Here is a 16,877-nt window from a genome sequence, read left to right as displayed (position 1 = left end):
TTGATTCCAACCCAAAACTATAATAAGATATCATCTCACAACAGTTAAAATGACTTTTAACCAAGAGACAGGCAATAACAAGTGCTGACAAGGATGTAGGGAAAAGGCAACCCTACTGCACTGTTGGAGGAAATGTAAATTAGTACAACCACTATGGAGAACAGTTTGTAGTTTCCTCCATAAGCTAAAAATACAGCTACCATATGATCCAGCAATCCCACTGCTAGGTATATACCCAAAAGAAAGGAAATCAGTATATCAAAGAGATATCTGCACTCCCATGCATATTGCAGCGATATTCACAATAGCCGAGATTTGGAAACAAGCTAAGTGTCCATCAGCAGACAAATGGATAAAGAAAATGTGGTACATATCATATAATAGAGTACTATTCAGCCATAAAAAATGAGATCCTGTCATTTGCAACAACATGGATGGAACTGGAGGTCATTTTGTTAAGTGAAATAAGCCAGGCACAGAAAGATAAATATCACATGCTATCACTTATTTGTTAGAGCTAAAAATTAAAGCAATTGAACTCTTAGAGAGTAAAAGGATAGTTACCAGAGGCTGGGAAGGGTAGTAGGGGGTAGGAGTAAAGAGAGGATGGTTACTGATACAAAAAATAGTTAGAAAAAATGAATGAGATCTAGTATTTGACAGCACAACAGGGAAACTGTAATCAATAATAATTTTTGTACATTTTTAATAACTAAATGTATAATTGGATTACTTGAAACACAAAGGATAAACGCTTGAAGTGGTGGGTACCCCACTTAACCTGATGTGATTATTACATATTATATGCCTGCATCAAATATCTCACGTACCCTATAAATATATACACCTACTATGTACCCACAAAAATTAAAATATATATATAATATAAAAAATATAAAGAAAAATGGAGAGCTATTGATTATTTTAAGTGACAGAGGTCTGCATATTGAAAAGCTCATTCAGGCTGAAGAGTAGAGAGTGGATTATAAGAGTTATAAGGGGCACAGTAGATGCAGAGTTTAACCAGCCAAGAGGCTATTGATAGAGTCCATGTAATAGATAATGAAAACTTATAATAGGATAGTGGTAGTGGAGATGGAAAGAAAATGATGGATTAGCTGGCTTTAAAAAATATATCCATTGACCTAATCTAATGTAAGCAAAAAATGAGACTATATCAGGATATTAAGTACCTTATAGAATTTCTAGCAGGGTCAAAGCACCAAGATGGAATGCCCCACAGCTAGAAGCAACACAACAAAGAGGAAAGTCTAACACAATACAAGACTGACTGTTCTACTGGAAACCTCCAAGGACCTCATGATGCTAAGGACCAGACAGTGTAACTACTGCCTTAGCTGCCCCAGAAGAGTCATCATCTCCACAATAGTGTTTGCTGCATGATCTGAGCCCCTCCTATGTGGCTGCCACCTCTCATTGTTTGTATTCACCTTGGAAAATTCACGTGAATACATCTGCCTCACAGAATCCAAGGCTAATGAGAAATCTTAGCTACCAAAAAAAAAAAAAAAAAGGAAATGTTATCTTTAACTTTTTAGCCTCAAAGCTACAGGGAAGGGCATACTTGTGGGGGATAGAGTAGATGAGTAAACCAGACTGAAGCACCGGCCACAAATACATAAAATGAATTGGAATTTGTGATGGATTTGATAAAAGGGATGAAGTTGAGCAAGGTATCAACACAATTCTGGGATTTTTGCTTCCCAGTTTGATGGTTGATAGATGATATTCAGTGAATTTTGCTTGAAAGTAACAAACATAAGTTTGATTTGAACACATTGCAATTGAGATAGCTTTAAGACAGCCAAGAGAAAATGTCAAATAGATAATTCGGTATACAGGAGAAGGTCTTGCTGGAGATATAAATTTATGACTCATCTATAATAACTGAAGTCATGTTGTATTCATTTTCCTATTGCTGCATCACAAATTACCACAAATCCAACCACTTAAAACAACACCCATCTATTGTATCAAGTATCAATTTCCATGGGTCAGGAGTCCAGTCAGGGATAAACTGAGTTCTTTGTTCAGGGTTTTACATAGCGGCAATCAAAGTGTTGGCCAGAACTTCAATCTAATCTACAACTTAGGGTTCTCTTTGAAACTCACTGGTCGTTGAAATAATTTAGTTCTTTGTGGTCATAGGACTGAGACCCTCAGCTCCTGGAGGCTGCCTGCCATTTCCTGCCCTGTGACCCTCTTTAGAACATAGCGATTTACTTCTACAAGGTCAACAACAGTGCTTCCTGTCTCTCTCACTTTGAATCTCTCTAATTTTGAATTTCAAGACCCTCTTTTAAAGGCTCCACTTGATCTGGTCAGGCTCAACCAGCATGATCTCCCTTTTGATTAACAAAAAATCATCTTACTAGGGACCTAAGTTACATCTGCAAAATCCTTCCATCTTTGCTACTCAAAAGTTCCATCTGCACTAAAGAGAGAAATACACAGCATGTGTACATCACAGGATGGTAATCTTGGGGGCCATCTTAGACTTCTGTTAACCACACACATCACAAAGTGAGGTATCTTAGAGAGAAAGTATAGAGTGAGAAGAGCATAGAGCCTAAGAAAACAACTATGAAGCATTCCAGTATTTAATAATGGGACAGAGATGACTGAGATTGATATGGAGAAGTGGAAGCTCTCTTATTTTTAATGTTTTCATAATTGAAAGCCTAATGTGCTTAATTATAATACACCAAAGTATTTTGGTTTTGTTTTTTTGTTGTTGTTGTTGTTTTGTTTTGTTTTTGTTTCTTTTTTTGAGATGGAGTGTCACCGCTGTCTCCCAGGCTGGAGTGCAGTGGCATGCAATCTCAGCTCACTGCAAGTTCCGCCTCCCAAGTTCACGCCATTCTCCTGCCTCAGCCTCCCGAGTAGCTGGGACTACAGGCGCCCGCCACCATGCCCAGCTATTTTTTTTGTATTTTTAGTAGAGACGGGGTTTCACCGTGTTAGGCAGGATGGTCTCGATCTCCTGACCTTGTGATCCACCCACCTCGGCCTCCCAGAGTGCTGGGATTACAGGAGTGAGCCACCGCGCCCGGCCTACACCAAAGTATTTTGAATAACTGATCTATTTCAGGCTTTGCAACCTTACAGAGAAACGTAATATGGCCTGAGAAGTTTATCAGTAGTTTAGACTCATAACTCTGTAGTTTCTAAATATAATAAAAGTTAGAAAAGACCTAGTAAAGCCTCCTTGTTTTATTAATGACACTAATCATAATGACTTTGCCAAAGTCATTCCAGTCAGTGATCTCCTGACTCTGAAATCAGTATTGGCTTTTTTCTTTAAGTGTGTTCCATGAGATTAAAATTTGCTATGATGCTTTTTGCAGAAAATTACCATCTTTAAGATCTTTTTTCTCTAGTGCTCCAGGACTTCCCCTCAATAATTTCCTATATATAACTCATTCAAGAGGCCATAAACATTAGTGTATAAAACACTGTTCCACACTATGGCAAGCATATTGTCTCCATCTCTGCTGAAAATGCTTAAACTATGTTGTAAATTCTATTTTATTACAAGCATATTGTGTCCATTTCTGTTCAAACACTTGAACTGTGTTGTAAATTATATATATTAGTCCTCCCCTACCAGGCCTTTAGGCGTATGTGGGCACTCAATAGCTATTTGTTGTTCATCCACGGAGGACTGGAATGTTCATTGCCTTTGGAACCAAACAATAATATATTGGAGTCCAGCCGCCATTACACAACAACTACGTGATTGAGAAAGTTGTTTCTATGAATCGTTTTATCTGTTAAATATATATGACTATTGAATTCATAATATTTTGAGAATTTAATGAGATAACAGATGTAACATACCCCATAAATTACATAATCTTCAAGGTATTGTTCATTTTCTTTCCATTGCCTCTCAGTCCTTTCATCTATCCTTTTGTCATAGAGGTTCTTGTGAACTAAAAATAATAGAGCCATCCTATCTTTATTTACATTATATATGTTTTGGTTTTCATGTAAATCACTCAATTTTTTATTAAATAAGAGCCATCTCTTTTACTGAGTCTAAATCAATTTTTCTAGCCTATTTAACTCAATTGGAAGTGGAAAGAATAAATTCTCAAAGGAAAGAGGAACTATACTGGGCAAACAATGACATCATGTCCACTACAGATATTAAACATCATCAGCAGTTAATATCAATAACTGCTATTCTCTTGCTGAGATTGTCTCCTGAGAATAGGATTTGAGGTAGGAAAAAATACCCCTTTAGAAACGTATATGAGAAGCTCCAAAAAGAGAGTAAGAGGAGCACATGTAGTTTGAACAGTCTCCCACTCCAGGTGATTTAGAAATCTACCCCCAAGTATGGGCTGCTTCCTCCTGATACCTTCCTGTTAGGATTGAGATCCCTAGATAAATGTTCTGATGCATTTTTTATTGCTATTCAATGCATGTTTAATATTTTTTCCTCTTTGCGGGTAAATCATTACTCACAAACAATCCTTTGTTTCTATTAAAATTAGTCTAAGCTGCTTTTCTTTTCCTAATGTTCAGTTTTAAATGGCCTGACCTCATTTACTTTTTGAGCCAGGCAGATTTATTTTTCTATTTCTTTAATCAATGTCTTTAGTTTTAAGCTTGAGTTCACTTTGTGCATTTTGTCTTGAGAATGTTCATGTTCGTCAAAGTTGTGACAATAACTATGATTATTATATTTTATGTTTTTAGCCTTTTGGTGTCACATGCATAATGCACTTGCTGGCAAAAAGAGACATGTTTCAGTTGTTCTTCATTAATTCTGGTTCTTGTTTGCAATTGACTTTATACACCCTAACTACAGTGTGGCCATGAGATATAGCAGCCTCAGTGAGGCATCCCTCTATTTTACTGTTCTAAAGAAATGTGCATTGGATATTTAATAGGCCTCTTTCAGTTATAATCAGTAGACAACCAACTCAAACTGGCTTTACAAAAAGGGACATTTTGGCTACTAAGAGCTGGGTAACTCAAATATTTGAAATAAAAGCCAAAGAGAATTAAGACAACCCAGATCTTTGTGGTGTGAAACTAGTATCTCAATGCTTCTCTGCCTGCTCTTCTCTCTGCACCTACCCATCTCCCATCTCTGTTGGTCTTCCAGGAGTCTTATTCTCTCCCACTAAAATCAATATCATCTTGTTGCCTGATTTGTCTTCTACCAGCTCCATGATCCAGGGACAATACCCCTTCATATTCACCTCCAAACAAAACAATTCCTGGGAGACCTCTGTCTCAGGGTGGGTCACTTAACCTTCTCTGGACTAAATCATCTTAGACTGGGGAATGTGCCAATATGATTGGTCTTGTCTTGAGCCCTATGAATGTTGGGCAAAGAACCACAAAACAAAGCCCTACCAGAATCATTCAATTCAAAGTGGAGAGAATAAATTCCCAAAGGAAAAAGGAACTACACTGGACAAATAATGACATCATGTCCACTAGAGATATTAAACATCATGAATGTAAGAGTTAACTTTCAATTATGTGGCATGAGGACTTCAAACTTCTTCTGCCAAAAAGAAATAGAAACAAGGATACTTGGCTAAAAGATACTGCTTTAATTTATACTTTGTTTATTCAAGGGAAAAATTCCCACCTCGTTGCATTCAAGAAAAGAGTGTAGGTGTTTTCCAAAGCAAAACAGTTTAATTCAGTTATGTTAAATTAAGGTGAATTTCCCTTAAAGAAATGATTAATGATCACATATTCTCTGACTGACAAAGTAACCAGAAGATAAGTATGTTTTGAAGGAAGTCAATCCTTTATCACAGAGACCAAATCCAAGCGAGGCTTAAAGAGTTGTATGAGTTATTATGAGTTCTGAACTAGCAGCACTCAATAAATAACCCATGACAGACTAAAATTAGCATCTCCACCAATGATGTGAACAAACATGTGAAGTGTTTTTGTATTAAATGTTTTTATATTGTATTGCAAGGCTGAAATATATAGAGAATAACATTAACTAGATAACTAAACAGTGCTTGTGCTGTGAACTAAAGTGGAGCAACCTAACCCTTGCTACTCAAAGTGTGGTCCATAGACCGACAAAGATTGACATAACCGGGGAACTTGTTAGAAATACAGAATCTGTGGCCCCACCTCAAACTTACTAAAACAGAATCTTTTAACAAGATCCCTAAGATCTTGTTAAAATGAGATACACTAAAGACAAGATCCCCATAGACATTAAAGTTTGAGATGCACTGTCCTAGATTAAGTCTATGAAAGCAACAACTCAAAAGCAGCCTAGGTTATTATGTCAAGCAATCTGGACTAAATGTAAATACAAAGAAATGGCTTTGGCCAAGCTGACAAAGAACAAGAATAGCATTTTCGAAGTTAGACTGCAGATTTTAAAAAGCAGAGTTCTAAACAGAAACAAATCCTAAAAAGAATAACAGTGGCCATTATTACTAAGACAGTATGAGGACATTCCTACAAACTGGCAACAGTAGCTTTGGCAGCCATATCTTTATATCGTCATAGGGGAATATAGAAAAGCTATATTCCTGTGTGTGTGTGCGCGCATGTGTGTGTGTGTGTGTGTGTGTGTGTGTACCCTCTCACATGTGCAGGCATATTTGAGCTTGTTGTCTGTGTGTTTGTCTGAGGTTTCCGCCATCTTTTTTTGCCTCTCCCACCCCTAGCTGCTAGATGTTCTCTATAACTGCCATCTTCTGGCACAATTTTTCCTTCAACTCCTCTTGCCAGAAAGAGAGATAAGAATACACAAGAAAAAAATGCTGAGAGTCTTCAATTAATACTTTGTTACACCCAAGGAAAGAACATAGATGTTTTCCAAATAAAAACACAATTTAATTGACTACAATTAAAATTAAAGGTATGTTAAGGTAAATTTTTCTCAATTTCCTTAATGTACAGTCATCTTTAAAATAACATGCTCTCTTTTCTTTTAAAATGCTTTTTAATTCTTTTTCTCTTTTTTATTTTTGAGATGGAGTCTCACTCTGTCACCCAGGCTAGAATGCAGTGGCACGAGCTCAGCTCACTGCAACCTCCACCTCCCAGGTTCAAGTAATTCTCCTGCCTCAGCCTCCTGAGTAGCTGGGATTACAGGCACTCGCCACCACGCCCAGCAAATTTTTGTATTTTTATTAGAGACGGGGGTTTCACCATGTTGGTCAGGCTGGTCTTGAACTCCTGACCTCATGACCTGCCCGCCTTGGCCTCCCAAAGTGCTGGGATTACAGGCATGAGCCACTGCACCTGGCCTTAATTCTTTTTCTTTTTGCTTCTTTAGAGATCAAGCAAATAAAAAGTGATTGAATTTTCCTATTCCATCTCCTCTCCCTATAAATGCACTTCTTTCAAACTTGTGCATCTGCTCAAATTTCAACTGGGATCTGAATATAATAGCCTGAAAATGTATTGCTGATTATAATAATTTCTACATTTTTACATTACAAACAAATATTTGCCAAACTTTCTCTGATGCCTCTAAATATTTTTAAAGGGCTGTATTGTACAGGCTGCATAAAAAGGGAAAAGGTCCTAGGTGTAAATATCTTGTAATGAATATTAACAAATCCCAAATCATAAAGATTCTATCAAAAGGCCAACAGGTTTAGGCAACTGGCTCTGCCCAATGTGCTGACTAATCCCTGGCTCAACAAGTGTTGCTATTGCTGTAGGCAAAGCTCTAATATATGATTTTGTGCATTAGTTAATACATAGTACTGCACAATGTTGGCAGAAGTCTCAGATAGACACAAAGAACTGTAATTCACCTCCATCAACACTCAAGGAAATGAAATCTCACCACCCCAAGACAAGTTTGGGTTCTTGCCAGTCTGTCATATTAAACTGTAATTGACCTATGGAATCAAGACTTAATAGAGGGGAACACATACATATAAGTACAGACAGGCTGATTTTATAAGTTTCAACCTTGCTGCTGCCCTCTGAAGCAAGAATCAGAGCTAAGTGGACTTGTCAGGATAGTCTACAGTGGTTGGAAGAATTGAAAGAACGCAGTACACAGGGATTCTAGTATATACAATACCTTCTCTCCCTCCGTGGTGTGAGAGAGTCATAGCCTAACGGCAGAGAATCCGGTCCTGAATCTTTTTATCAAACTGGCAAGCAATGTAGCTCACAGATGGGGGCCTTGCCACTTCTCTCACACCTATATACAATAACAGCTGAGGTGATGCATTCTGCACCTGCCACAGTTTCTGGAGAAGTTTCAGAGGAAAGCCCAAGAACAGTAAATTATAGTTGACTGTCCAGAAGAAAATGAAGATGCTTATAATATCTGTAATGGGAAGAAAATAACATCCCACTGAATCTTTTTAAATTATAATTATTTATTTAATGCCTACAGTTTTACTTAAAAAATGATGAAAAGCTGTAATACAGTTTTCTTGCACATGGAAAGAAATCTTGCAAATGGTTGGTTGTTTTTTGCCTGGTTAGTTGGTTGTTCTTAACTGGTATAATTGCCCTACAAAGTCATTATTGAAAACAGAACACATTAATACACACACACACACACACACACACACAAAATGATGATCCCACCTCCCAGAGATAACTACATTGTGTTGGACAGCTTTGTAAATTTTTATTTATGCATAGATTTTTTAATGAATCATTCTATACACAGAATATTCTAATATTATTTTTAATATGTAGTAGTACACACCTAAAATGTCATTTTAATGGCTGCCTGATACGCCATCAAGTAGATTATAATTTATTTAACTAATCACATTTAGATTATCTCCAATTTTTGACTATCACAAATAACATTATAATAAACATGCTTGTACATAACAGCTTTGCATACTTTGTCCTGGGGCTGAATTGCTAAATTAACACAAATACATATTTCAAGGCTTTTGAGATACACTAGTACAAGCTGGCTTTGAAGTTATCTTTACTTATCACAATATAAAATGCTTTTCACTGCCCCCAAATTTATTGCACTCAATCTGCTGGTGACCAGGGTAGGCTGAAGTCATAAAACAGACTCCTGGTACATTTGGAGGATCTCAAATGGAAGGGTACAAATTTACTGATATTTCTGCTCAGTGTTTTGAATCTGTCTTCTACTTTTTAAGTGGTTGGAAAAAAATCTAAGTGGTCTCTTCCAACTTTGAAAATGTTATGAAAGATAAGTCCCATGCAGTAGACCAGCTGAGTAATTTGCAGGGCTCACTGCAAAATGAAAATGTGAAAAGATTAAATTGTTCAAAAATTACTGAGACTGTCAAGACAGCAACAGCAGAGCATTAAACAAAACATGGGGCCTTCTGAGCTCAGGGCCATGTGCGACCACACAGCTCCCAGGTACAGAAAGTGGTGCTAGTCTCATGCTTACTCACAAGCTACCTGCCATGATTACTTGGTAAGCCACAGCCAGTTGTCAGACCTACTGCTTTATTTCTCAGAAATTCATACTTTGCTGAAGAGCAAGAAACACCCTTTATGCAACTGCTGATGTAACCATTTGTTACTTCCCACTATCTATATCCAACCACACTTTCCTTACACTTCATATAAAAGGGAAAAAAAATCATCCTAATTCTATAAATGAATAAGGTCATCAGCTGTCAGGGAACAGTTTAAATTTACAGCAAACACCATCTTTGCTTAACCCAGCAAAGATGAAGCCCCCATAGAAATCACACTGAAACAAAAACCTGATTCATGAAGGTTATTTTTCCAAATTCTTCAAGTTTGTGCATGTTTATAACTATCTGTTTTAACTCAGCCAACATATAAACTTTAATTTTTAAAGTTTTTTTTTAATCTGAAAAGCCTTGGTCTAGCTGTTAACATTGAATTAAAGAAATCAACACAAAACTAAAAGAAATCAGGCAATGGGCTGAAATTTGGCAACCAAAAGACATTTTATATTCAATCCCTCCCTTTTCTATTGCTTTTGGTTTGGTTTCTATGGAAATGTATATTTTCTGCAAGCCAAAGCTTTTTGTGGTCTTAGCTACAGGGAGAAAAGAAGTAGAAAGAAAGGCAGATAGGTAGTCAGAAGACATGTTGACTTAAAATATTTGTGAGGCACATGCAAGCCTTAGAAACTGGATGAAATTCTGACTAGCCCATTGAGTTCCTAATAATCTTTACAAGTAAACCAGTTTGCTCCAAAATATGGGTACATCAACCTAAGAAACACAGAAAATATGTTTATGTTGGCAACAATATGTTAAGCCAGGCTTTGTATATAATGCTTATCTTTACTTTATCCATCAGACACTTATTATTATTAAACAGACCTTTATTGAGCACCTACTATATACCAGACACTGCATTATGTACCAGGGCTACATATGAGTTTAAGTTAGTTTATTTCCGTGGCTGGCAAAATGGTTAAACAATGTTATTTAATTCAGCATTTTACATACACGTATAGGGCATCTTCTCCGTGGTGGACTCTGGAGAATACAAACATAAAAATAAGTAAGACTAGACATATATGGTATTAAATTAATGGTGCAGGGGAACGTGAAGCAGTCATAATTATAATTTAATACAGTAGAATAACGCACCATTGAACAGGCTAGCAGTTTCCACAGATACATTCCATACAATTCAATGAAGAATATAAAAATACTCTGAATTGGATTTTAATGATCAGAGGCCAAAAAGAAGTAATTGAGTCAGGTGAAAAATAAATATTAGAGAAAATGAGGAGAATGAAGGAGTAGACAAATAATTTAGAGGAAAATAAAAGTAAAGAGAGAATGTAAGGAAAAAATATAGGAGAAGAGCAGAAAAGAAAAAAAGGAATAAGAAGAGCAGAACCAAGATATAAACCATCAATGTCAAATGCCTGAAGAAGTGGATGAGTGGAGAAGGATAGAGGGCTCTGTGAAATATCATTTGCACAAAAACAGGACAGCAGGCTTATTCTATAATTTAATGGGTCCATTGTGTAATTGATAGGATCCGGATCAATCCACAGGAGGGACATCTGTGGAAATGCTGTCCAGTTCTTGGAAGGCAATGGTCCCATATGGAGTATGTAGGATAAAACAGGCAGCATGCAGGATATACAAATGAAAGATTGTGTTCCATATAACCGCCAACTTTCACACCTTTGTTCTATCTAAGGAAAGCAATTTGTCCAAAGAGTGATGTAGAATTAAATCTGTGTCAATTTTTTTTCTATTTGGATTTTCTTTCTATGAGCAGAAACAAATTTCAAATGTAACATTTATTGTTTAAAATCAATGGCCAATATTCAAAACTGTTTCCAAAGCACTATCATGGCTATTCCAGATACATCAAAGCACTTCTCCATGGACCATGCAGTAACCAAGGAGACTGAATCAATAAACATATCATTTGTTAAAGATGCCAAGATTTCATATGGAATATGATATTGGCAGGGAGTACGCTTTGGATTGTCACTCAAATTTGCATTTAAAGCCATGTTAGCAGACAGATCTGCACAGCCTTTGTCTAAACACCCCCTATTCTAAATGCTTCAAAAATATTTGCACCCTTATCTAAAAATCATTGCCTCCATAGAAAGAACTACTTCTCCTAGTCAGAGAAATCAGGACAGGCCAATGATGAGTCAGCCTTTATTTATAAATGCATGTCGGGCCGGGCGCGGTGGGTCACGCCTGTAATCCCAGCACTTTGGGAGGCTAAGGCAGGCGGATCACAAGGTCAGGAGATTGAAACCATCCTGGCTAACACGGTGAAACCCTGTCTCTACTAAAAATAAAAAAATTAGCCAGGCGTGGTGGCAGGCGCCTGTAGTCCCAGCTACTTGGGAGGCTGAGTCAGGAGAATGTCGTGAACACAGGAGGCGGAGCTTGCAGTGAGCCGAGATTGTGCCACTGCACTTCCAGCCTGGGCGACAGAGCAAGACTCCGTCTCAAAAACATAATAATAATAATGAATGCATGTTGGACTAGGATGGAGATTTAAACACTAAAGACTAGTATTTTATCACACGTTGCTTAGCAGTGAATTCATAACTAGGTATAAACTCCAGAGATTAAGATATTGAGTTATTTTTAACTTCTGACTTTGTATTTTAAAATAACGGTGCCATTTTCTAGATGAGAAGTAGGTAAATGCTAAGGCCAGAGAATGTTATGGTAATGATAGCCTTGCACCCAATGTATCTTTCCTACTTCATTTGATGTGGCCATTGCTTTCTTCAAGCTTCCAGGAGCCATCCTCAAAACATGTTTTGGATATCTTCGAGGATCTTTGTCAGGATGTAAAATCCTCCACTGGGAGAGTATTTCCAACTTGATAAACTCTTTCTTGTCTAACTTTCTGTTCTTCTCTGTTTTCTGAATCTAGCACCTTCAGAATTCTGTCCCATTTATACTCTCATGACCCCTGCCCTTACAAGTTGGTTAGGCCCTGCAGCTTCTTCATTATCTAGTCCCATTCCTCCCTTAGCTGATTGCTCTTATCTCTGGACACCCTATATTGTTTCTCAACCACCTTATACATGTTACCCATCAGTGCATTGCATTTCATTAGTATTCCATCTTAGTGTAACATTAGTGAAAAATGTTAAGTTAGATCACTACCTGGTTCCAAGGTGTATCTGTTCTCCATCTATCACCACTGATGAGGTCTTCATTGCTAGGCAGGCTACAGGTGATCCAGGTCCAAAATTCTATCTTAGAATCTGCCTTCTTTAACCACATTATTTATTACCAACCAATGTAGCTTGGGATTCTAGGAAAACAGACTTCTAGACATACATTAGCATGTCCCTCTGCCACTACCGCTGCCACCATCACCACCCTTTGCTAGTTTTAGTTTCTCTTTTGGTTTACAGCAGATTTACAGTGACCACAATATATACAAGTGACAGTCACTGTTTTCACTGAAATAAAGTTTTAATTTGTGACAAACTAAATTCTATAATTTATAGTGCTAGCATTTGAATACTGACTTCAAGAGCCCTGGATGAGTCTAACACATTTGGACTCTGAAAGCTCAAGTTGTTCCAGCTTGGGAGGACAAAGTATGTGAACATTGGGGTGAATATCTAATCTTCGACCAAAGCAAACATGATCTTTTGGGAGATTCAAAGAGATGTCTGCAGAGCCTGAGCCTGAGATTGGAAGAAAAAAACAGACTAGAGCATCTTTTATTTAAATTCAGAATTGAAATGGAATGTTTGTTGCCCTAAGTATACACATAGATGCTTCTGCCACAGTGGTTTTTGTATAAAGCAGGTGCTCATGACATCAGGTGATTCTGCGAGCATATTAGAAGTGTTTGTCCCTCAAGTCCTTTGTTGGCTTTGTGTTCACAGCTGTTATAGAAACTTTTCTCTGTTTAAGCCATTTTTATTTCCAGCTACACACCAATTATTTAATGGATGTCCAGTTATGTTAACATATTATAGAAAAACATTCTTTGTTCCTCCTCCTAGGACTCAAAGTACTTTAGTTATAGTCCTACCAGTATTATTGTCACTGGATCCAAAACAAACCTTTCAAACATGAGAGAGAGAAATAAATTGGAGGACAGAGATCAGGGGAGGCTCCCTTCATGGTCGTTTTAACTACACATCAAGGTTCTTGGGAGGTTGTGCTGCTTACATTTTGGAAGGAAATACTGCTGTGCTCTTCTCCCCCATGATGATGATTTGAAGCATTTACAGTAGAAATCCTTCACCCTGAAAATATACATAGAGTTTCTCAAAGAGATAGAGGGCTCATGAAAGCAAGCAGTTATTTTTACCCTCTCACTACCCATAGTGCAAGACATTCTCACGTTTGCTGGATTTCTGTGGCAGCCTTTCAGACAAAGAAGAGGTTTTGTAAACTGAGATTAACTAAATAGTGTGGTCTAATCCCGTCTAGTTGGTGTTTATGCATGCTTCACTGTGGGATTTACAGCCTTAGCTCATGGAAAGACAGAATAAATGTAGTGAACACAAAGAATCCAGGCTTTGTGTTTCTGGAATTAGGATCAGGTTCAGGTGGGAATCCATCAGAAGATTTATCTGAAAATAAGATATGGAAATAGAGAGACAGAAGAAATCAAACTCTCTTAGCTTTCATGAAGACCCATTTAAAATTACCTTTAAAAAAGGAAAACACCCTTATATATGTTCTATACAAGAATAAACACAATGACAAATTTGTTTGATAGACAGTAGTTCTTATGCTTGTTTTTTCCCTACAATGGTTTCCTCCATTTCTGACTCTAAGTTTCTGCCACCAGAAGTACCACACCAGTGTTAGAGATTTATTTTTTTGTCATGCATCTGGAAGATTCTTGGACTTATAACCCATCAGGCTTGTCAGTAAAGAGATGGCAGTAATTGACAGAGGGCAGTGACTGTGTCCTGAAAGGTTAAGAGTAGAATGTAAGCTATGTCTAAAATGTTCCCACCGAGTCCATTCTACTTTATTAAGCTGTTTCAAAGACTACATTCATTCTTTCCACTCCAGATCAAGTTGACTGATAAGGAGCTTTTATTATTTCTTCTCACCTGGATAAGAAAGGGTCTACTAGTTATGAGAGGTCTTTTTGTTAGATGGTATATGTCCTTTGTGTTCATGTTTTCCTTTGGTCCCTCACTGCCTCTTGGATTTTATCAGCTTTCACCTTGGGAGAGCTGAGGGCAGCTGGGGATCAGGATTGTGATAGCTTTAGCTGCACAAAAGTGGTGGGATATGACACTCAAAGGAACAAAGCCAAAATAAGAAAACCTCCATATTTGTGTCCTTATTGCATTCCTATCTCTTAGATGATCTTGTCAATGATATAACAAAGCTGATTTATGTGGAAGGAAAGGAAGAAGAACAAGTCTGCTTTGTACAATGCAGATATATAATGTATAATACGTAGTGAAAATAAAAGATAAGGAATCTGAGGAATATACAGAAATCTTTTATGGATTGAACTGGCCATCAGAAATTGCACTAATAACCTCCCATAAAGTGAAATAGTATGTAGCTTTTAAAATGTGTAATGATCAAGGATATTTAACAACATGGGAAAATGTTCCTATTATATGATTAAGTTAAAAATATGTTAGGAAAGAGATTATCAGCCTCTGGATAAAACATGGAAGACTGAACAATTCACTTATATTTGTTTCAACCTGAAATCCCATTGAAATTACAGAAAAAATTTTTTTCTAAGGCATAAATCCTAAAAGACGAAGCAAAAGGGAAAGGAAATGACGACCAGCTAGAAAAGTCAACAGATATTGGAAACTGGTAAGTGGTAAGTGGTAAGGAGCAATAACTGGCCAGATAAAGCAGAAGAAGTAGAAACACAAGCAACTGCAGAGGGAGTGACCAGGATCATTCAACTTTAATGTGTGTTAAATTAAATACATGTAAAGTTGATAAATAGGTAAGAATAAATAGATAACAGACAGACAGATGATAGATGAATGCTTTAGGCATCAAAAACTCAATTCAAAATAGTTTACACAGTGAACTTCAAAATTTTGGGGCTAGTGTATCTTCTCATTTTTTTTGAGAAACTATGTATCTTCTCATTTTAAGTTGATATCTAAAATTTTTTCTCATAAGTTTAAATATTTGTGAGGTATATAATATCAGAAAATCATAAACATTGTTTTTTAAAAAAAAATTTAATTCCCAGTTTTGAATTTAACAATGGAAATTTAATGGCATTACAGTTTTATGCCCATTGTCATGAATTTTTAAATGAAACTTAAAAGGTCTTATTTAATAGGTATTCCTTTTCTTCCTTGAACTTGTACTTCCATTATACCTTCCTCACAGCTATTCTAATGAAGTATGTACTTTTACGCTTGAAAATCCTTTGCAGATATTCTGTCACACTTCTGTGCAATAAAAATATTTTTTAATTTTAAATTTAAAAATTAATTTTCTAGTATCATAAAACTCCAAGTAATCAAAATATCTTCTAGTTATGTCAAATACTATTGAAGAATTAGTCAAATTGCCAAAAACTTGTAAATTATTTAAAATTATTAATAAAAAGAAAATTTTTATTGAAAATAATATTGTTAATCAGATAGATGAGGGATTGATTTTGATGCCCCAATTAAGGGAGCTTTCTTGATGTTATTTTACAACTTAGGTGATAAACCTTAGTGAAACTTAGAATAAGTGAGTGGTAGATCTTTCCTGTGTAAAGCGTAAAAGAAGCGATTATGAAAGAGGTGGGAAATGAGAACTGCCACAACCTCCTTGTTTTGTGTGTTTTCCAAAGGTCAATCAATTTTAGTACAGAGTACTTGTAGAAGTTGAGGATCTGGAAATTGATTTCTTTAAAGCTATTTATACCTATTTACCACCTGGATAGTTTTTGACTTTCCAGGGTACTAGCATGAAGTTTGAAAACCATTGGCTTAAATAACAAAGTATTTTATCTCACTGAGCCATATGAGCAGAGATAAACAGTTCTAAGGTTGGTTAATTCAGCAACCTAATGATGTCATCAAGGATTCAAGTTACTTGTAGCTTCCTGATTTGCCATTCTTAGTGCAAATAATTTTCTCTCAAGCTAGCCCAGCATCCCTCATAGCCACAAGATGATAACTTTACCTGCAAACCACACAGAGACATGAAAATGTCCAAAGAAAGAAAGAAAGAGGCCATCTCTTCCTGTGCCTATCTCTTAAAACAGTGAATCCTTTCCCTGAGCCATGAAGCTGACTTCCCTTCATGTCTCATTGGTCAGAATTGCATCACCTGCCTAAGCCAATCCCAAACAAGGGAAACAACCATGATTGGTTTAGACCAATCAAGAGTCACCCCCAGGGCTGATGAGGGGGTCAGCCTCTCCCTCCAAAGTACATGGCTATGGGAAGGGGTAAGATGCCTGAACATACTTGAGATTCTGTAAGGAAGGAT

This window comes from Pan troglodytes, chromosome 5 (genome assembly GCF_028858775.2).
Source record: "Pan troglodytes isolate AG18354 chromosome 5, NHGRI_mPanTro3-v2.0_pri, whole genome shotgun sequence".
Lineage (NCBI taxonomy): Eukaryota > Metazoa > Chordata > Mammalia > Primates > Hominidae > Pan > Pan troglodytes.
Note: the sequence above shows the minus strand (reverse complement) of the source record.